The sequence below is a fragment of the Cupressus sempervirens genome, chromosome 11 (genome assembly GCF_028749045.1).
Source record: "Cupressus sempervirens isolate cs-2001-9-10 chromosome 11, ASM2874904v1, whole genome shotgun sequence".
NCBI lineage: Eukaryota > Viridiplantae > Streptophyta > Pinopsida > Cupressales > Cupressaceae > Cupressus > Cupressus sempervirens.
This window is the reverse complement of record NC_143128.1, coordinates 160,433,497-160,457,633: the sequence shown is the minus strand read 5'-3', so window position 1 is coordinate 160,457,633 and position 24,137 is coordinate 160,433,497. Positions and strand designations below refer to the sequence as shown.

Genomic DNA, 24,137 nt, shown 5'->3' with positions numbered 1-24,137 from the left:
TTCTGGAATGAAGAACCAGGCCCTTTGTTGGTCTTTTCCTGGATGGTTACGTAGGTTAGGTATAACGTGATGGTAGGCCTTTCTATCAGCTTGTTTGTTTCAATTTATGTATTAACTCAACTCAGAAGGAAGAAGTAACTTAATGCTTTTCCTTTTATTGCTACCTCTTCCTTCAACTTGTCACATAATGATTTTAACAATTAGTGAATTCTCATCTTGTTTGATTTTTATACACATCGTATGATTAGACAATAAGAATTGCAAATGTCTAATGTACTTCCTAACTTTTCTTGATGTTTGAATGTAATTAGGTACAAATACCATACATAAAGTAAATAGAAAAGTCTTGTTGTTAGCACAAGATGATTCACAAATGCCTATTTAGCATATTAGCTAGTCCTTATTAAGCCATCTAGAAGAGACACAAATTGGAATATGATTATTGAAGCAGGGTAACCTATATGTTGCCCTGATGAATATGAAGGAGTAGAAGTTTAAGTTTAAATCCCTTAAACAAACAAATAATCACATTATTCTTTGGTTGGATTTGCATTAGGAGGAGGTTAAAAGAGATGACTACCATAGTCCATCATTGAGAAATAAGAACTTGTCTAATGATAAATAGATTCTCCTGCCAAAATTTAGTGATCTTGTATTGGAGGAGTTTTAGTTTCCACCCCAAGGCAAGTCTTCTAAAATTGTACAATATGGTGATAAGGATAAACAATCTATGCAGATAGATTCTGATGTAATACCTAAGCATGATAGACATATGGATGAAGAGGCAATGACAAATAGGAGTGCAAAAATTGAAATATTAAGGGCCTAACGGAAGAAAGTTATGAAAATGAATTGCTCAAGTATTACAATTGTTCAATTTCAGAGGTAGCTAAAGCTTAATGGAGTTGAGATTGAAATTCTTCATATAAAAATAAAATGTTTTGGAAGCCCAGAAGAAGAAACTTGAAAAGGAATTAGTAGAAGCCTCTTTAGTTAACAAAGAGCTTAGATGTGCTAGATCAATCATCAAGGATCTACAAAAAGAGATAGAAATGAATGATAAAGAGTCAAATTAGAAACTTCATATGCTTCAAAACAGAATCATGATTCTTAAAGATAAGGAGAAAGATGCTTTTGAAAAGAATTTTGAATTCGAGAAAATATTATAGTAGTTGAAAGAACTAGAAGTGGAAGTAGTTAAATTAAGAAGGGCCAAAAAAGAGTTGCAACAAGAAAAGCGGGGGTTGATAGTGAAACTAGACTATGCAAAAGTAAAACTAACTTCCCTTTCTTAAATTACTGAAGTACATTTTTCCATCTATATTTCTCTAGGTATATCTAAGTTCTATATGAGTCATCAGGTTTTTCCAATTTACAACTTTATGTTTAGATTGTTCTCAATGTGTCTAATGTGGTTCTTTGGTTCAAACAAAAGGTATTGATTTTTTTCTTAAACTATAGACATAGGTTATTGAGAAGAAAAGAGAGGAGGTAAATTTATTTAGGCATGAGAATAAAGATCTGTCAAAGAAAATAGGACCACAAAATAATTGATTTAGTCAACTTGTGGAATTAGTTTATTTGAGATGGGTTAATGCATGCCTATACTATGAGTTGAGGAACCAAAAATCTCCTTTAGGGAATTGATATGAAGAACAACTTAATGAGTGTTGGACAAATCATTCAAAATGGATATAAAGTGCTGATGGAAAATGACAAGTGTGTGATTTATGAGAAGGATGGGAGTAATAGATTACTTGCAGCAGACCAAATGACAAAGAACTTAATGTTCCCATTATGGATAGAGACATTTTTCTCTTCTCAAGTCAGTGCAACACCTCCCAAGCATGCATGTATACTAGTGCATCAGTAATCAGCTCTTAAGAGCATGATTGAAGACCCCTCCAAGCTTCGCAATCTCAATTATGGACATCTTGGCTTTTTTGGTTTAAATTTTTTGTCCAGGAAAAGATGGTAAATGGTTTGCCAAGCATTGTAGATTCATATGACAAGTGTGAGGCTTGCATATTATGTAAGAAACATAGGCTTCCCTTTAATTCTGCAAATTCTAGAAAGGCTAGGGGACCATTAGAATTGGTGCATTCTGATTTGGTAGACCCTATGCAAACTACTTCTATTGGGGGGAGTACTTATTTGATGACATTCATAAATGATTTCAGTTATAGGATATGGGTGTATTTTTTGAAGAATAAATCTGAAGCATTTGATAAATTTGTTAAATTTAAAGCCCTAGCTGAAAAAGAATGTGGACACTATATAAAAGTCCTTAGATCAGATAGAGGAGCAGAGTATACCCCCAATATGTTTGTAAATTTTTGTGGGTAGAATGGCATCAAGAAAGAACTTACAACCAGTTATACTCTATAGCAAAATGGAGTGGATCAAGGAAAGAATAGGACCATTGTTGAAATGGCAAGAAGCATGATGAAAGAAAAAGGAATTCCAACTAAATATTGGGGAGAAGTTGTAGCAATAGCAGTATATTTGATGAATAGGTGTCCTACAAAATCAATTCGTGACAAGGTACATCTTGAGGCTTGGTTAAAGGAAAAATGGATATTTGAGCACTTGAGAGTGTTCAAATGTGTAGCATATGCACATGTGCCTAAGGAACAAAGGAAAATGTTGGATGAAAAAGGTGCAAAGTGCATCTTCATAGGGTGCAACTCAGAATCAAAGGCTTATAGATTGTATGATCAAATTAATAAGAAGATCATCATTTCAAGAGATGTGGAGTTTCTTGAAAATCAATCATGAGATGGCTCAATAGATGAATCCTCAAGAACTTCAAGTAAAATTCCTACTATTGAAGAGGAAAAGGATGACATTAGTGATCAACAAGAAGATAGAGTAGCAAATATGGATTATAGAAAAAGGCAAAAAGGCAAGAAACCCTTCGCATGTTGAGCAATAGCTCCAACCACTTCAAGATAGCCCTGGGCTAGTATTCATAATAGAAGCAGTAGCAATACTAAAAATTTAGATCCCATTATCACCTCCCTATTGCTAAGAAAGACCAAAAGTCTAAGGGAAATTTACCAAGAAGAAAGGTATGATGAAGATTATGATGAGAGTGTAAATTTTGCATTATTTTCTCATAGTGATCCAACTTATTTTGAGGAAGTTTTGAATGAGGGGAAATGGTGTATTTCCATGGATGAGGAAACAGATGCTATTGAAAAGAATGCGAGATGGGTGTTAACTACTTTTCCTTCCAAGAAACAAGGAATTTGACTGAAATGGGTTTACAAGACTAAGTGCAATTTCCTAATCGGTGAGTTCAAGGAGGCTATGAAAAATGAATTTGAAATGATAGATCTAGGTCTCTTGAAGTACTTTCCAGGCATAGAAGTAAAAATAAATGCATAATGGTATCTTGATCTCCTAAGAATAATACGCAACACAGATTTTGGAGAGATTCAAAATACAAAACAATAAGGCAGTCCCAACACCAACAATAGTAGGTCTTATGTTGAGCAAGGAAGATTGTAGCAAAAGTGTGAATCCAAAACTATACAAGACTGTGGTTTGAAGTTTGATGTATTTGACTGCAACTCGGCCATACATAATGCATGCAATAAATTTGATTTCTAGATTTATGGAAACACCAAAGGATTTCCACTAGCAAGTGGGAAAGAGGATTCTAAGGTATGTGAATGGTACAAAGGGATTTAGGATTTTGTATACTATAGTAAATGATTTCAAGTTGGTTTCTTACATGGATAGTGATTGGGCTGAAAGTTTAGATGATAGAGTACTTCTTGATACATGTTTCATATGGGATCAAGTGCAATTTCATGGGAATCCAAGATGCAACCTATTGTTGCCAAATCTATGATAGAGGCTGAATACATAGTAGCAAATGCAACAACATGTCAGGCTATGTGGTCAAGAAGGATCTTGATAGATTTTAATGAAAGAAAAGACAATGGAACCCTAATTTATTGTGACAACACCTAATTAATTGCATTGTCTAATAATCTAGTCTTTGATGGGAGAAGCAAGCATATAGTGATTAGATATCACTTCATCAGAGAGTTGGTGGATAATAGGGATAACAAAATGGAATTTTGTAAGTGTGACCAGCAATTAGTAGACATTTTCACAAAGCCTTTAGGCATTGGAACTTTTGTACACCTAAGAGAGAGTCTTAGTTTAGTTGATTTGGATTAGAAGTGATCCTTATTTGTTTGGCTTGAGCCAAAAGGGGAGTGTTGAAATATTAAATGCAGATAGTCATTTGTCCCTGGAGGCAAATACCCACCTACCATCCTAACTGCATCTGAAATATTAATGCTTGGTAGGTGAGTTTCAAATTTTGAAGAGGGGGAAAATTTTTTTTGAAGAGAGACAAAAGGAATGAATTGAATTCACTCAGTCAGTTGAAGAGTTGTAGAGTAGAGAAGTGCAAGAATATAGAGCGAAGAAGGAAATTGATTAGCAAATCCAATCATTTATAAAATAGAAGGAAGTTTGTTCTCGTGTCTACAGATGCATGTGTTTTCTCTTGTCATTCTGTAAGTTCATTGTTTATTGAATTTTTTCATTGAAGTAGTAATTGCTCCAAGCATTATTGTAAGCATCCATTAGAGCTACAAGTTGAAGTTTTAAGTTTTTTCAATCTGAATATTTTAGGGTTATTTTACAATTTTCTAGTTGAAGCTGAGTGCTTCTAGATTTTGTAATAGTTTTATCATATTTGAATAGAAAGCAAGCAGGAAAGTAGGCATACTAGAATCTATTGTTCTTCCTTTATTTATTGCATTTGGGAAGTTCATTGTTAAAAGCTTCCCACTTTGGCTCTATCATTTTAATGGTGGAAAAATCTAAGTTGTAAGTTTGGTTTAGAACCGACTCAATTTGGTCTTTACCAAGTCCTCTCTTTGTTACTCTCACTGAGTTCTTTCTATAGTTATTACCGAGCTCACTTGGCATCCTCTTCTACTGAGCACCACTTTGTAGTGGCTATCGAACTCACTTGGCATTGCTTGTTGCCGAGCTCACTTGGCATATACTTGTGACAAGAATTTTTTTTTAGGTTTGTGATTTTATTTTTTCATAGCCTTGGCCACCTAATTTGAGATGAAATGATTAATTTCAACGATTTTTGATTATAATAGTTGAATTTTCTCAAATCAGAGTTGCTTTTCCATTAAATTTAACATTAAATATTAGACTTGTAGTAGTTATTAATTGTCGCAAAATGATTGTTGGAAATGTTTTTTGCTTGGGGAGGCACGTGGAGATTGATCAAGTATTGTACAAAATTTTCCTGTAAGACTTAATTGACATATCTTTATTGATATGTTGTCATTACAAAAATTAAATGATGATGGACCAGTCATATCTTTGGGGAATAAATATATATGTTTCTGTTAACTCAATTTTTATCAAAATTAAAATTAAAGGAAATCCTGGTTATAATTTTTTTCTTTTATTCATTTTTAATTGAACTTATTGCTAACAAATTCTATGTCAGCTTTTCTAAGTTGATTTCCTTGTGCTTTCAACTCTTGTTTGCTTTATTTTGTAGTTCTCAAAGTCATTTCTTTAAGGAGCATTTGAATTTCCTTTCTTTGAAGAATGAAAGAGGTTACATTATTTTTGATGGATTGCTTAAATCAGTGAGTGAGTGAGAAAATAGAAAATTTCCATATATGATGGTAAAGATAGGCCTTTTTGTTAGCTTGTCTATTTTAGTTTATGTATTCACTGAACTCAAAAGCAAGAAGTAACTTTATATTCTTCCTTTTATTGGTACCTCTTCCTTCAACTTTTCACATAATGATTTTTAACAATTAGCAACTTCTCATGTTGTTTGGTTTTTGTACACTTCTTATAATTAGTCAACAAGAATTGCCAAGGTCTGATGTACTTCCTAAATTTTTCTTGAGGTTTAAATGTAATTAGGTACAAATGCAATAGATAAGGTAAAGAGAAAAGTATTCTTGTTAGTAAAATATGAGTAGAAAATTCTTATTTAGCATATTAGCTAGTCCTTATTAACCCACCTAGAAGAGACATAAATTGTAATTTGATTATTGAAGTAGGGTAACCTGTATGGTACCATGGTTGATATGAAGGAATAGAAGTTTAAGTTTACACCCCTTAAACAAATAAATAATCATGTTATTCTTTGGTGGGATTTGTAGTAGGAGGAGGAGGCTAAAAGAGTTGTTTTCCATAGTACATCATCAAGCAACAAGAACTTGTCTGATGATGAATAGATTCTCCTGCCAAAATTTAGTGATCTTGTATTAGAGGAGTTTTGGTTTCCACCCCAAGATGAGTCTTCTAAAATTGTACAATATGGTGATAAGGATAAATAATCTATGGAGATAGATTTTGATGTAATGCCTAAGAATGATAGGCATATGCACAAGGAGGAAATGACAAATACGAGTGCAAAAATTGAAAGATTAAGGGCCTAAGGGAAGAAAGTTATGAAAATGAATTACTCAAGTATTACAATTGTTGAATTGCAAAGTTGACTATAGTTTAATGGAGTTGAGATTTGAATTATTAATATAAAAATATATGCTTTGGAAACCCAAAAGAAGAAACTTGAAGAGGAATTAGCAGAAGCTTCTTTAGTTAACGTAGAGCTTAGATCTGCTAGATCAATCATAGAGGATCTACAAAGATAGATACAAATTGATGATAAAGAGTCAAATGAGAAACTTCATATGCTTCAACAAAGAATCACAATTCTTGAAGATAAGGAGAAATATGCTTTTGAAAATAATTTTGAATTGGAGACAAAATTATAGTGGTTGAAAGAACTAGAAGTGGAAGTAGTTAAATTAAGAAGGGTCAAAAAGTGTTGCAACAAGAAAAGTGGTGGTTTATAGTGAAACTGGACTATGTAGAAGCAAAACTCACTTCCCTCTCTAAAATTACCGAAGTATATTTTCCATCTATATTTCTCTAGGTCTATCCAAGTTGTATATGAGTCATAAGGTTTTTCCAATTTCCAACTTTGTGCTTGAATTGTTCTCTATGTGTCTAATATGGTTCTTTGGTTCAAACAAAAGGTATTGATTTTTTTCTTAAACTATAGACATAGGTTATTGAGAAGAAAAGAGAGGAGGTAAATTTATTTAGGCATGAGAATAAAGATCTATCAAAGAAAATAGGACCACAAAATAATTGATTCAGTCAAGTTGTGGAATTAGTTTATTTGAGATGGGTTGATGCATGCCTATGCTATGAGTTGAGGAACTACAAAGCTCCTCTAGGGGAAGTGACTACACAAGATCTCAACAAATGCTTGAGCCCAAGATCCCTTGAGAAGGAAAATAGCTTATGTTAGAATACATTGCATCAAAAAGAGTTCATAAATAATGACTTTGAGAGTGCATCATCTAGGACATCCAAACCTTCTAAAAGTGTTGATTTTGATGACTTATCTTTGGATAGTGCATCTAGCAGAGAAACTAGATAAAAAGAGTTTAGCTTGATCCACAAAATTAGAATATGGGGAAGAAGTAAGGATGGCTCTTTGGAATTTCTAGGTGCATCAACATAGGATAGAAGAGGAAATGGTTCCATCAATAGGAAAAAGAGCCCATGACAAAGATGTTCCATTGACTTCTTTAGAAAGGAAGTTGATTATGACATAAGGACACAGTTGATTCTTATACATTAATTGATACCCATGATATAGCAATGAAATTTCTTGAGGCACATGGTGTAGAAATGCCATCAACTAGTTCATCTGAAAGTGATATCAGTAACATGTCAGAAACATCTTTAGAATTGAAGGATTCATCAATTAGTGTGGTTGTTTCCCGTAGACTTGTGTCAAAGCCTGGCTCAATATATAGGCACTAGTTAGCATTGCAATGAGAGAATGATATTAAAGGAAAAACATAACAAAGACCGAATGAGAAAAAATTAAGAAAATTTTAAAATAGAGTCACTTAGTGAAGATGTGAGACCAAAAAATTTAATAGGAAAGAAGATCCTAGAAACTCTTGAAATTTGAAGATTGTGAAACTAACTCCATTTGTAACAATCCAAGTCAAGAGCCAAAAATCAGAAAAATGAAACTTGCAAAAGTACAAAAGAGGGCCCCAAAGGTTGAAAAGGCACACCACAAGCCTTCCATGGCTTTTCTAACACATAATGGTATTCCATTTAAATCTTCAAGTGACATTCACATGCCAACTCCTCCACCCATACCCCCATCTATAGCTTTTTTTGGGATGCCTCCCACTCCACCGCCAAAAATAGGAGATAAAGTTCATAGAGTGCCGCAAATAGTTGCGTTTTACCTATATTTTGTGAAAAGAGAAGCCCAAAAGGAGGTCATTGATGTGAGATATGCCACATGCTCATAATAACTTAATTGGAGATCTGGAGAACGGATCTAAATATCTATTAGTTATAAGTTTGTAGAGAAAATATAAATAAATCTATAAGGAATAGTAGGGGAAAACATATTGGAAGAGAAAATAACTTTTATTGATTAATTTGCAATGAAATTACCTTTATATATAGAGAGGTTTACATTTTCTAGAACCAAGAAAATCTCAATTGACTTCATGTGTGGAGGAGGTAAAAGATGATAGAACTACAAGTTTACTCAGTCACCAATTGATGGGTTAGAAGTTGTCAATAACAACCTACTATTTAGTTGTAGCAAACATCAATAATTTATCTTTCAAAAGTGGAATTATTCCAAACCCTTCCCTTAATTTCTACCACTAATGCATCTTTAAGTGAGAGAAATTACAATAAGAAATTTAAATAGGATTGGTCCTGGCATTAAACCTTTTAAGGTTCCCATTTAAAACATAATGTTTTTTTGGTTTCTCCTCTCACTATCACTATGGAAAATTCATTCCTGTTGTTATTATACTTTTTGGTTTTTAATTGGTTCACGCTAAACCTTTTGGGATTTCCCCCAACTAGTGCAACTACTTTTCTTTAGGGTTTTTCACCCAAACAAGTGGTTTTGGCTTAGCACAAACCCTTTAGTGATAATTACTCATTCAATGGTGGAATTGTTCCAACACAAAACATATTGAAAGAGAAAAATATTATTTTCTTTTTATATATTATTGCACTATAATTACCTCTCTTTATATAAAGACATTTACATTTTCTAGAACCAAGAAAATCTCTACTGAATTCATGTGTTGAGAAGGTAAAGATTACAGAACTACAAGTTTACTCAGTCATTAATTAATGGACTAGAAGATGTATATAACAATTTTTAGTTAAGTTGTAACAAACAACAATAATTACTTATTCAAAGGTGGAATTATTCCAACACCTTCCCTTAATTTTTACCACTAATGCATCTTTAAGTGGGAGAAATTATTACAAGAGTGAATTCAAACATCAACCTCTTTGAGATATAGCAAGGTTCTAAACTTGAGAAATTTGAAAATGGATAACACTTTGGTAAATATACCTGCAATTTGATCTTTAGTGCCACAGAAGTGTAGGTCCACTACTTTACTCTCCATTAAGTCATGAAAGAAGTGATGATGAAATTCAATGTGTTTGGACCTAGTATGGTATACAAGATTATTTGTGAGCTTGATGGTGCTTTGGTTGTCACAAAATATGGTGGTTGGATGAGATTGTTGATGATGTGTCTTTTGAAGTAGTCTTCTAATCCATAGAGCTTCTTGAGATGTCTTTGATGCACCAATTATATATTCTACCTATGTTGATGAAAGTGATATTGTTGATTGCTTCTTGTTACTCTAAGAACTTGGTCTCGATCCAAGATGAAAGATGTATCTTGAAGTTGATTTTATGTCATCAATATCTCCTGCATAATCAAAATCCATATAACCTACTTTAAAGTAGGTTCTCCTTCATGTTTGTACTCAATGTCAAGCATGGAAGTGCCTTTGATGTATCTCAAAATCCTCTTAGCATCTTTCCAATGATCATAATGTGGATTTTCCATGTACCTAGATACCAAACCAACATCATATGCAATATTTGGTCTAGTTATGGTAAGATATAAGAGACTACCAACAAGTTGCCTATAAAAATTTTCATCCACCTTCTTTTGAGTAAAATGAGTTCTTGAAGGGTTTTTGGTAATCCAAAACTATCTGTTTAGGTGAAATAGTTAAAAGTCTATTGAAGGGTTTGTGGTAAGGAAAAATACTTTCTTTACGCTTTTCTTTGTAATGAAGTGTCACTTTTCATGGATGACTTACTAGATGATGATTCTAATTTGCACGAACCATTTCAAATCCTTCTTGAAAGTTCACATTTCGATAGGTTTTGGTTATTCCTCACACTCAAACATTTGTATCTAAACAAACCTATAATCATACCTATGATGATTTTCCAACTTGATCCATAACTCCATCTAATGTCCATTTTGAAGCATTTCTCTGTAGAATTATTTTTACACTTTTGTTCCAACATTTCTTTTCACAATGACTCTTTAATCCACATAGACTACATGGATGTAGATCCCAATACTTATCTTTTGTGTGCCCTTTCCTATTACAATTTGAACATTTCATATATTGTTTACATTGAATTTTTTCGATTAAATCCATGTAATCATTTCTTTCATTTGTCATATATCCTAGTCCTTTGTACATCAGTCTCATGATTGGCTCAATAGGCTCTATGATTCCTTGTTCATGTTTTCCCAATCCTTTACCTTTGTAACCCATTTTATTCATTATATTCCATCCAACATTCTTATCATCACAACTAATAGTATTTGATGCCACATTTTCATGTTCTTTATCACAACCAATCTCAATAGAGTCACACTTTTCTAGTGGTGAATCCAAATAATTTGTACTACATGAAACATCACATACTAATTTTTCTTTCACACATGCATTTCTTTCAACGACATATTGATTTAGTTCATCCTTTAACAAGTCATTTTCTTCTTTTACTTTCTTCATTTTCTCTTGTAATTCCTCCTTTAGCAAGTAATTCTCTTCTTTTACTTTCTTCATTTCCTCCTCTAGTTTGTCATTTCTTTTCTTAACATTATCCAACAACTTTAATTTTTCCTCTAGCTCTCCATTTTCTTCTATATGGTCATTAATTTGATTTAAAAAATTGCATCTTTCTATATTCATTTCATTTCTTAATTGTGTTAGCTCTTCTTGCAAAAAATTCTTCTCACAAATTATACCTCCATTTTCCTTGTTGGCATTTATTAATTCTTCTTCTAAAATGTCTATCTTAGAAATTAAATTTGTATTTTTCTTTAACACTCTTTTATATTCCTTTTCCATTTTGATTAATCCACAAATAACACTTTCTTTGAATTAACCTATCATTTTACTACATTTCACAATCACAGTGACAATTTCAAATTTCCTCATTTATTCCTTTAAAAATTCAAATGAAAGATTATTCGACATAATCACCATCTCAACCATATAAATATAGTCAATTATACTCTAATACCATGTGGGAAAAATATAAATAAATCTAAGAGTAAGGAACAACAATGGAAGCAATTACCTCTCTATACATAGAGATATTTACATTTTTTAGAACCAAGAAAATCTCAGCCGGCTTCATGTGTGAAGGAGGTGAAAGATGATAGAATTGCAAGTTTACTTAGTCACCAACTTATGGGCCAGAAGTTGTCAATAACATCCTACTATTTGGTTGTAACAAACATCAATAATTACTCATTCAAAGGTGGAATTATTCCAAAAGAGTTCCACATTTGTAGTGATAGTTCAAATATTATTGATCTTAATTTCTATGGTATAGCTACATAGTTGCAGAGATTATTTTCTCCATGAAATAGAATGGAATGGTTTGTTCTACTGTCCTTCACAATGGCAGGTCAAAGTTGATGTAGAAACTCAAGGTGGCTTTGTTCAATCACTCGTTAATGAATTTTTTCTAGCCATCTATACAAACATTAAAGATGTTGTTAACATTTTACACTGGTTGGATGAAAAGAATTCATTTTTGGTATGCTTTCTTTCCCCATATGTTAACGAATAAATAGTGATGTATTTACTTTGTGTAATAGTTCGATGTGGAACTTTTTCATCTTTAGTTTTTTTTTCCTATTTAAAATAAGATGTTGATTTTGTATACCAAAATAGGTAACACTAACAATTAAATTTATTAACCCATCGAACACTCCTTAATAATTCCATTTCGTAGTAAAGATGTTTCCCAATAGTGATTATTTTTCCAATCAATTGAGATGCATGCGGAATTCTTTATCTACATTGTAGAAAATGTGCTATAGATTTGCAATTACTATATTAACTCTACCATCTCATTCTTTTAATGATCAAATGCTTAGTTTTGTTGATAGCAATATGGTTGGAACTACCAACTAATCCTTATGGCCCTAATATTTATCAACTAATTTTGAAGCCATCAAAATTACATCAAAAAATTGCATGGAGACATTTTTTCAAACATTTTGCATGTCTTGAGAGATTTGGCATAATAAGTCACTATTGCAGACCATCTACAATTAGATAACTATTCCATTTTTCTTTTAATAAAATTTAACTAAATGCAACTTATAATTTAGTTCTTCAATTAGTCATTTAGATAATATCCAATGTGAATTCTCCTATCTACAATATATAAATTGATTAACAAAATAGTATTGTATATAAGTGATCTAAAATTCATTTTCCTCTAACTATCTCTGAGCTTAGAAAACCTCTTATACTTATATCTTCAAGATCTATAGTACCAAGATCACTAAGTAGGAATCTAAAAAATCCAACTATTCAAAAAGAAAAATTATCTAAATTTTCACCAACAAATAAAAAATAATTTCTCTATCCCAATATTCCTTCCATAGATAAATGCTACTTCCATACATAAATGTAGAAATATTTTCTATAAGCTGGTATTCTCTATTACTATGATATTCTCATATAGATGTGCTAACCTAGATTTGTCATCTTTAACTAGATTTAATCACGAAATATTTAGGACATGTAATTTGTGTTGACCAATATACGATGGAAAACACAACATTTTATGGTGATAGTAGATGACAAATCCACTTCTTATGACATAAAACTATGAGTAAATTTGAACAAAACCGAAAGTATTTGGCAAGGGGTAAGTCTATCAACTTAAATATCCACACTAAATGTCAATTCAAATCAATACAATATCACATATTTTTGTTGTCTCTTTTTCCAATGCCTCCAATATCTCATTACCAAGTTTGTAATAACCACATATTTGAGTCCTTAGAATGAACATATCAATTCTCTATGAAATTAGTCTAATGCATGATTGTATGCAAATGGCTAACTACTAATTTTGAGTTGAAATAGTTGCATTTATAACTCTAGCAATGGAACTAATGGAGATGCAATGTCCTCAAACTTCCTTCACCATTTTTTTCAAAAAAAAGGAAAGAAACAATTTTCTTGAAAAATATAAAATGCATGTAAAGGCACAAAGAATCCATACAAGATGGCATTCGTAAAGTGTGCTAATTGAAAGGATTGCAATGAACAATTTTGAGTAGAGTATAGTTGTACAAGAATAGCATACTAAGAGCCTATTTCTTCATGAAAAATTCCATGCATGATGAAACGAGACTGGAACAATGTACGTAAACAACTCTTGTAAAACATTAAAATAGAACAATACTAATAACCTCGATAAATATTTACGTAAGTTTATGTTTTGAAAATTTTGTTACATTATTAATAGAAATTGTACCATATAACCTCAATATTTATATATTATCTAATGTGATTCATATCACAATAAGGATTAATCAAACCATCAAATAATTTAGGAAACATTTGACCCAAGATTAATTAGTTGGATGATAAAGAGACAAGATGTGGTTGTTTTATCCACTACAGAGGCAGAGTATATGGAAGCTACTTATGCCTACAATATTCAATATAGGAGATATATCCATATCATTAGGTAACTCAACTTCATAAGCATCACCGCTATAAAAATTCTTAAAGATCTTACAAAGTCCAAACTTCTTCATCATCAACTTACTATATGTTCCAATAAGAAATCTTTAGCTTATTATATGTACCCATCAAAAAATGCTCTTTTCTCAAATGTTTCATAACTTCATCCCCAATGTGAAATTCCTTATACCTCCTTTTCACACCTTCCTTAGCTTTATACTATGTATTCATCTATATAATGTTCTTCCTCACCTCCTCATGGATATTTTTCAAATGTTCAACAAAATCTTCTGTTTTAGCACTACCTATCTCTCCTTTATCAAATTGTCTCATTTTAGAACCATTTCTTGGACTAGTCCCATATACAATCTAGAATGATTATTTACTAGTTTTATTTTTGAGATAATTATTATATGAAAATTGTGCTTGTGGTAAAATCATATCCCATCCTTTTGGCTTGTCTCTAACCAAACTTCTCAACAAATTTCCTAAACTACAGTTCACAACTTCCATCTATCCATCAATCTATGGATGATGTGATGAACTAAACTTTAAATTGGTCTTCATTTTCTTCCATAATTTATGCCAAAAAATCCAAATGAATTTGGTATCTTGATCTAAAACAATACTCTTTGGCAGATCATGAGCCTCACCTCTTCTCTGTAAAAAACTTTGCCACATGAACAACATCACTAGTCTTCTTACAAAGAATGAAATGTGCCATCTTTGAAAACTTGTAAACCACCACAAAACTAGAATCATGCCCTCACTAAGTCCTTGGTAATTCAAGAACAAAATCCATGCTAACATCCTCCCATGGCTACTTTGGTACACATAATGGCTAATACAATTAGTATTCTACTCTACTCCTTTTGGCATCTAACATACTCATCAACTATGTATAAATTTCTTCACATCTTTCTACAAGTATGGCCAATAATAGTTCTCAACAACCAAAGCAATGGTTTTACCTCTACCGAAGTGTCCAACCAATCCTCCACTATGTTTCTCCTTGATCAAATTCTCTCTCATTAAACTTCTTGGAATGCACAACTAGATTCCTTTGAACAACATATTATCCTATATCATAAAACCAACATCTTTGTCCTAAATCTTGTAACATATTATATACAAGCCTTCCACACTTCACCAAATTAGGACCATTTGGATACAAATTCTTGAGTTCCTTGAACCCAACTACCTCAATCTACATTTTTGTTAGCAAAAGTTGTCTTTTGCTAAGAGCATCTGTAGCTGTATTAGACTTTCCACTCCTATGTTTTTAAACAAATGTATAACTTTATAAAAACTCAACCCACTTCAAATTCCTTTGGGTTAGTTTTCCTTGACTATTGAAATATTTCAAAGGTTGATTATTAGTATACAAAACAAACTCCTTAGGAAGAAGATAGTGTCTCCACTTATTTAATGCTTTAACTATATCATAAAATGTATCATCATAAACAAGATACTTTATTTTTTCATCATTCAACTTCTCATTAAATTAAGCAATAGCTCTACCTTCTTGTCTAAAAAAAACTCCTATTATAGTACCACTAGCATCACAGGCTACTTGAAATACCTTGATAAAATCTGAAAGTCCTAAAATAGGTAGCTTTATAAATTTCTATTTCAATAGTTTGAAACTCTTATGTACTTAAATTTTTTCTTATCCCCTCTCATCATTTTAGTCAAGCATCCACAAATAAAACTAAAACCTCTGATGTACTTTCTATAAAAACTAGCTGATCCATGAAAGGATCTTACCTCTATAACACTTTTTGGAGAAGGCCATTAAGGGATGACCTTCATTTTCTCCAAGTTCATTTTCACACCTTCTACTAAGACTACAAATAGTAGGTATACCAACCCTTTCTTCAAAAAACTACTCTTCTTTTGATTTATTGGCAACTTCTCTTTCTTCAACTTATAAAACACCTTAAATAAAATATTCATCAAATTCTCCTCTAATGTCTCACTAAAGATCAAAACATCATGTAGGTAACCAATGACAAACTTACCTATAAATTCCTTTAGTACCTCATTCCTGAGCCTCATGAAAGTTCTTGTTGCATTGATTAGCCCAAAAGGCATGACTAACTAGTCATATAGTCCTTCCCTTGTCTTGAAAGTAGTCTTCCATTCATCACCTTCTCTGATGTGAATCTGATAGTATCCACTCTTTAGATCTATCTTTGTGAAATACATAGCTCCATTAAAACAAGCCATAATATCATCCATCCTTGACAATGGAAATTTGTATTTGACTATGATCTTGTTAATAGCTTGAGAGACTATGTACATCCTCCATTCTCTATTCCTCTTTGTTGTTAAAACTATTAGTAAAAAACATGGACCCAGATTCTCTCTAATCAACCCTTTCTACAATAACTCATGAACTTGTTTTTTCAACTCTTCACTTTCTGCTAGTGTCATTTTGTGCATTGTCTTTTTTGGAAAATGGGCTCCTCGAATCAAATCCATCTACTGAATGATCTTTGTCATTGGGGCTAATCCATTAGCTACATTATGTGGTACAATATCAAGAAACTCTCCCAAAAAATATGCAACTTATATAGGTACTTCCTCTACTTATTCTTTACCATCTTTTGAAATTACAACAAAACCCATATTCTCACACTTCATACCATTGGGAAACTTCTTTCCATCAATGAAACATATTCTAGCAGCACGAAATACCTTTTATTCTCTCTCCTTTAATGACTTCAACTTATGTTTCACTTAATCCTTAGTCAAAGTGTAGGTATTTTCTTTCCCATCATGTATAACATACCTATCAAACTACCATGGCCTACCCAACAAAATATGGCATATGTCCATATGTATCATATCAAACAATGCCTCATCTCATAGCTTTCGATCTTGAACTTCACTAAGCATTTCTCATTGGCAATGACCTTATCATCATCTATCACCCAAGCAATATGGTGTGGACATGAGTGTTTATGCCTCTTCAGCTTCAACTTGTGACCATATTTTTTTGACACTAGATTGTAATTGTTTCCACCATCAATGATCACATCACAACACTTACCTTCACATTTGCACCTAGTATTAAACAAAGTCCTCCATTGATCAGGTTTATTCTCAACACATAGTAAGAGTCTTCTATTGAGTATGACTTCTCCTCTTTCAACATCTTCAGAATGTGATGATCTGACATCTTCATCAACATGTGCAAATCTAGTTTTTCCTTTGGTTCTTTGATCTATCCTTCCTTTTGACTGGGAACATTCAAATATTCTATTCCCTTCTTCTTCATAGTGAGAACATTTTCCTTGGAAACCTCCTATTTGACATCATTGTCCTCTGTGTCTTCCTCTCTAATCTCTATTTTTCTGATCATGAAAATGATGCAAAATTTTTTCCCTCAGGTTTTGACTGCTACTTCCAGCCTCATCCTTGTTCTTTTCATCATCATTTCAACATCCATGAGATCATCCACTAGGTCTTCCACCATGACTTCTACCACTATTCTTATTATCAAACATTTTTTTAGCTTCTCTGCAACTCTTAGGGAAAACTAGTACACCTCCTCAATATTGGTCACTCAAATAAGACTTGTGCCCTCTCAAATTATTTCCCTTAACGCATTAAGATAGCATACCGATTTCTCCTTATGAGCTTTGGGATGGCCATTTCTAGTGAGAGCTTGGTAGAACTCTTCAGTATACTCTTGAATGGATTTTTCTTGCTTGCTTCAACCTTTGAATTTTCTTCAACGGATCAAGCTCATAATCCATAGTGATGAATTTTTGCTTCATTTTATCTATCTTCTGATCCCATCTAGTTTTTTTTCCCTTTTCCCTTCTATTTTACTCCAACTAAATCTCCTGCTACCATATATTTGCATGTCCCTTCAGTTTTTCTTTTTCAAACTTAACTCTATTAGGATCCTCAATATCTTCATACTCAAAGTACTCCTCCAATTCATTAATCAAATTGATAAGCTCCTCTATGTTAAGATTTTTGAAAAATATGGGAACCGCAAACTTAGGTCTTTTTCCAATCTCAGAGATGCCCATAAAAGCCTCTCTTTGTTTGGGTTTAGAACTGTCTTTACTTCAGTAGTTTCTTCGTTGTCCTAATACTCGCTTTCATCTCTTACATAATAATTTATTCCTCTGCACATTTTTCCTTCCAATTATTGCATTTGTCTTTGGAGGGCTCTAAAACCATAAGGTGTAATAGCTACAACTCTTCCACCACACACTCTTTGTGGAGGCATTTATGAGCTTTGAATGAAATCCTAGTGCAAATTACTTCAGAAATAATGATCTATCAACACATTCAGCCTAAACCACTTTCCTATTGCAAATTTCCCCATAGTTGGTGATTTGTTCACATGCTCAAGAACTCTAACTCTAATACCACTTGATGAAGGGTGCACCCCTTAATACCATCAACACATAACAGAAACAAAGAAACAACAAAAATTGTGAGAACAAAATAGGGACATCTTACCATCACCGCAAATGTGTATTTATAGAAATCATAATCACAATATGTTAACCCACATTGGTGCCTTCATTACAGTGTTTTGCAAAGGAAAAGTTGTGAACTATCACCAAGTGTTATGTCACCTAGGAAGGTTCTAAATAGTCCAACTTAATACCTAGGACCGAAAGACCCTAAAGATACATATAGAGTTGGCCAAATACACTTTTGATATTTATTTTATAAATTTCAGGTAGACCAACTTTAGAAGGCCACAACTCTCGAACCATTGCTTTAATTGGCTATTGTAATCACTTTTTGGAACCTGCAACTCCTAATTAATAGGATTAGATTCGTGCAAGTGTCCACTTGTCAAAGTTTTGGACCTAATCAAGGGCCTCTAAGGCCTTCAAAACTAAGTCCAAAGACTTTTCTCCAAAATTTACCACCAAAAATCTGCAATAACTTCTCTAATACTAAAACTGGAGCAGTGATATTTTTATGGTAGGCTTATAATTCGGAAATAACCTTCATGTAGAAAAATAGAATATTACAAGATTGTATGAAAAACTTACTAAAAATAGTAAGCTCCTAGAAATAGTAACCCATTGTCTACTAGTCTTGATTAAAATAAAAAATGATAAAAAAAAAAAAAAAAAATTGGGTGATGCAAGATTGCCCTCACATGCAGGATGCTCCTACATCATAATTATTATTAGTTAAATTGAGGTTTTACTATGCAATATTTTAATTAGATTTAGTCATATACTAAATTAGCTTTATAATTAGTGATTGCATTGTATATTTTATTACTCTAATAGATTTAGTTTTTAATTAGAAATTTTTCATATTTCTAATTACTTTTTAATTTTATTCCTATTCATTTTTAAAATTAGATTTAGTAAAATTATATTATAGTTTAAATAGAGTGGTGGTTTTAGTTTATATGACTAATTGTTATTACTTAAAATCATTTATACTGAGTAAATTGGTACTAATTTAAATTAGTTACATAACTAGTGATTACATTGTAAATTTTGTTACTTTACTACATAAAATTTTTTACATACATTTTATGTTATTTTTATTCATTTTTAGGTTATATTTAGTAAAAAATAGATCTTAGTCATCTAAAAAGAATGATAGTTTTTCTTTAAAACTTGGATTGAATTTCTCGTAAATAATATTGAAAGGGAAAAGTGTCTAGTTGTCTGCAATCATTTTACTAAAATATTATTTAATTTTCAAATTTATTAGACCTTATAATATGTTTACACTTAAATTTTACATTTATATTTGAAGTTCTTTGAATGTTAATATTGTTTCCCTCCACTTATATTGGCATCAATATTGAAGTGTACACTAATCTTCATGACATATATTTTATTGGTGAATATAAAAATAAAAATAATGCAAAACAAAAAATTTAAATGAAAAATTGAAGAACAAACAAGTTAGTTGAAGCAATGGTGTGGTGGGAGATAATTTAGAAAGAGGAGTTGTATTGATGTAATTCAATTTAAGTATTAATTCAAATTATTCTACCTCAATCAATTGTATTATATTTGCTAGTAAATATTTTATTTTTTTATTTTTCAGACACATATATAAGCTACAAAAGGATAAATGTCCATGTGGGAATGAAGGTAGAAGTCATCTGTTTCGATGGAACATGGCTTACTATAATTGTTATAGGAATAGTTAATAATATTGAATGTGATAAATATTAAGTACACGATGATCCCTTTATCATGGACAAGGTGCACCAATAATGCCTTGGTGATGACATGTTTTCAAAGAGCATGAGACTTGATCCTCCTCTAACTATGTTCTCTTAATAAATACTAGCTATATATATATTATATATTTATACAATATTTACAAAAAAAATCGAGGGATATCAAGGCTTTAATTTTTAAATTTTGATATTTTCCAAAGTAAATTAAAGCCTCTATATCTATAGGCAATATATATATATATATATATATATATATATATATATATATATATATATATATATATATATATATATATATATATATATATATATATATATATATATATATATATATATATATATATATATATAGCTTGTAGCATTGGGAGGTGATGTTGTAAGAATAAAATTTGAATATTAATTATATAACATTATATTAGTACATTACTTTTATAATATAAAATAATATTTTTATTATATATTTAATTTTATGTGGGACTATTTTTTTAATTTGTAAAATAGGTCTAATACAATGTAGGGTTATAGTTGGAGTTGTTTACTAAAAAATGGTCAATGGTTAGATTTTAAGTTATGGTTATATTTTATTTTGTGTTAGAGTTAGGATTATATATAGAATTAGATTTCTATAGCATTAGATATAGAATCAAACATAGGTTTTAGATTAAGATCTTAAACCTAATTGAATGTATGGATTAGGGCTTAATATGTTTATTATTAAATTGGGGTTAGGGTTATCTTTCAATTTGATTCAAGGTCATAATAATTTGATTTCATTTAGGGGTAGGGTTAGGGCTCATTCTTGTTTAATGTTTTATTCAGTTTAAGGTTATCATAGGTCAATTAGATGCAAGGGTAAATATTATTTATCATTAGCATTTAGCTTAAATGGAAATTAGCTTTTTTTGTTAATTGATTAATTAATTAATCATCAGATGATTGTATAATTTTCACCAAACATTGCATTTAGGATCTCATTTCTTTTTTTAGGGTTACCCATTAATAGATTTTGATCTTGTTTTTGATAATGACTCAATTCTATGTATGTTCTCAATAGAAATTAATCTATTGATGTCATCCTTTTAGTTTTATTGGGTTAATCATGATTTAAAATGAATAATGGTTTATTTTCGTTGCATGTTAGATCTATAGTTCAATGTGGTTATATAAGAAATTTGGCTAAAGGTTAGAAATCAATTCAATTTAATATTCATTCAGTTATAGTTTAGTATAGCACTATGATATTTTTATGGTATATTTGAAATTATAGTTAGCTTAAAGTTTTTGTTGATCATAATAATCAATTATGAATAAGGATAGACCTAAGTTTACCTTAGGGATTTAACCCAATTTCATTTAATAGTAACATTTAACAGTGAAAAATGTCATGATAAATGGTCAAATTATTTCTTAGAGAAAGGTTAGGGTTTAGGTGTCATATTTAATTTTTTTTTCCACATTATGGTTTGATTTAATTTCATGTTTGAGTTTATTTCTTTATAGAAATTATTATAGATAGGATTCTATTCAAGTTTTATTGGAGAGATAATACACACATATGTATCCTCCTAATTACTCTCTTTCACTTTCTCTAATTCCTCCTCTTACCATTTAATCCCCCTATTTACCACATCTCTCTCTCACTCATTAATCTATATATTTTATTGGTGACATACTCTTGCCATATTTCCCTTATTCACTTTATTTCTCTACCTAAAATCTCTCAACTTGTCCCCATTGTCTCTTATCTAACCCCTATATATACTCACTCTATTTCTGTATTTCCCTCTCCCTCTCTCCCTCCCTCCATAATTTAACCATATTTTTTTCCCATCTGTCTCTCTAATACACACACATCTATGTCCCCAAAATTACTCTCTTTTATGTATGTATGTGTGTGTGTGTGTGTATCATTCCCATATTTACCTTTTATCTCTCTCTCTCTTTTTAAAAAAACACCTATGTCCCCCTAAATTATTCTCTTTCACTCTATCCAGTTCCTTCTTTCACAATCTAATCCTTCTATTTTCCTTCTACCTCACTTTCACTAATGTCAATTTTACTAAGGTTTTTATTTCTATTTGGTATAGGACTACAATTCAATTAATATAGTGTTAAGTTTGATAGTTGGTTTTAAAACTCCAATTAGATGCAATAGTAAATATGGTCTTAGTTGTCTTTTACTTAATTAAATATTCATGAGGTTATTGTATAATTTTTTTCAAGCATCACATTTAGGATCTCATTGGTTTCTTTAGGGTTACCCATGATCTTGTTTTTGATAATGATTCAATTCTGTGTAAGTGATCAATAGTAATTTTTTCTACTACCATGATTTTATGTTCAAAAAACTCTTCAAATTTGTTTGATATTGGGAAATGATTTAGTCAAAGATTATGTTTTGAATGATTGTACAAAGAATAATTTTTTATATATTATAGTTTTTATAAATTACTATATTGAATCATCATGGAATATCACCTTTCTTTTATGTCTATTATAGAATATATATAATATAGTAGTAGTGGCACAAAAGAATAAAACAATTATTTATTATAAATTTTCATGTCCAATAAATTATTTCTATTAAATATTTGAATAAGATTTAAGAGACGAATGATCATATAATGTGGTGAGAATTTGGTGTTTACGTTGTTGTTCCCATGAATATCATATTAGAAATAGAAATTTAACAATTTAGATTCCAATTTGTTTTTTTAATATCTATAGGGATAGGGTTTAGGTGTGGTGTTTAATTTTTTTCCACATTATGGTTTGATTTAGTTTTATGTTTGAGTTTATTTTGGTTTAGTATTATTGCTAGAAATTATTAAGATAGGATTTTGAGGTTCAATATGGTTTTCTTGCAAGGGAGATAATTTTTCAGTTTTTTACCTAAGAATAAGTTTCATTTAACATAATCTTAAGGTTAGAATTCAATTTGGTTTAGTATTGCTCCTCTCTCTCTCTCTCTCTCTCTCTCTCTCTCTCTCTCTCTCTCTCTCTCTCTATAACAAACACATCTATATCCCCCTAATTAATCTCTTTCATTCTCTCAAATTCCTCCTCTTACCATCTAATCCCCCTATTCATCGCCTCTCTCTCTCTCTCTCTCTCTCTCTCTCTCTCCCCCCCCCACTACCTACTATTGGAATATTTTCAATCTATTTACCTTATTTACTTTATCTATCTACCTTGTGACTCTCACCTTGCCACCATTCTCCCTTATCTACCCAGTATAGCTACTTACTCTCTATCTTTATCTCACTCTTTCTCTTCCCCCATGCTTTCACAATATCTTAACCATCTCTATTTTTCATTAAAATTCACATCTATATCCCCATAATAACTCTCTTTTACAATCTTACACTATTTATAATCTATCTCTCTCACTCTAATTAATGTATAAAATGTTATCTACTACCTACTCTTTTTATATTTTTTCTTTATTTTCCCTCTTTCTCCACCTCATGTCTCTCACCTTGTTGCCATTGTCTCTTATCTACCATCAAAAATTACTCGCTTTTTGTCTGTCCTTCTCCGTCTCCCTCTCCCTCTCCCTTTCCCTCTCCTTCAATATATTCACCATACCTTCTCCATCCATCTCCCTAATACACACATACACACATCTATGTCCCAATTACTACTGTCTTTTATAGTCATCCTTTATTTACCCTCTATTTCTCTCTTTAAGACATCTCTCTCTCTCTCTCTCTCTCTCTCTCTCTCTCTCTCTCTCTCTCTCTCTCTCTCTCTCTCTCTCTCTCTCTCTCTCTCTCTCTCTCTCTCAATAATCTATTTTATGCCCTAATTACCATCTTTCCCTCTTCATTGGATATCTTTCCTCATCATCCATCTTACTCTTCTCCCTCTCATAGTTAGGTTTAAAGCTCCAATTAGATGCAATGGCAAATATTTTTTTAGTTGTCTTTTACTTAATTAAATATTCATGATTTTATTGTATAATTTTTGTCAAGCATCGCATTTAGGATCTCATTGGTTTCTTTAGGGTTACCCATGATCTTGTTTTTGAT

At 31.3% G+C, this 24,137-nt stretch overlaps 1 pseudogene; it reads left to right on the top strand.

The window, feature by feature from the left end:
* LOC149528689 (protein CHUP1, chloroplastic-like) overlaps window positions 1-24,137 on the top strand; it is a 137,575-nt pseudogene that overhangs the window by 15,988 nt on the left and 97,450 nt on the right.